Source organism: Fonticula alba, assembly GCF_000388065.1.
Source record: "Fonticula alba strain ATCC 38817 unplaced genomic scaffold supercont2.12, whole genome shotgun sequence".
In the NCBI taxonomy this organism is placed as follows: Eukaryota; order Rotosphaerida; family Fonticulaceae; genus Fonticula; species Fonticula alba.
Window position 1 is genome coordinate 128650 of NW_009242982.1, and position 498 is coordinate 129147.

Consider the following 498-nt stretch of genomic DNA (forward strand, 5'->3'; position numbering starts at 1 on the left):
CCGCCGGCCGGCTAGACCGCGACGCGCCGTGTCCCTCTGCCTCCGGCGCCTGGGGTGTGGGGCGGCAGCGGGGCGCGCGCGCGCGCGGGGGGAGGGGGGGGGGGGGGGCCAGGCGAGATGGTCCCGGTGGGGCGCGGCCCCGTCGGATCTCCCTCCCGCTTGCTGGCCCCACAGCATGGATGCCCGCTCGTGTGCCCGTCCTGTGCAAGTGTGTGTGTCTGTGCGGCGGGTGGGCTGCCCCCTTGTTCGGGGGGGGGCGGGCCCCGGCGACGCGGCCTTTTTCCGTGGCCACCGCGCCGGCCCCGTCCGGCCCCCCCGGCGTCCAGCCAGAACTGCCCGAAAGTCCCTCCCCCGCTGTTGTGCCTTTCTCGCCTTTCTATTGGGTGCGCGCACGCTCCTGCCAACCCTCTTCTCTTGCCTCTCTCCTCGCGTGCTGCCTCCCGTCCCCCCCCCCTCCCCCCCCGCCCTGCTCCTCGTCCGTTGTGGCCCCTGACCCCC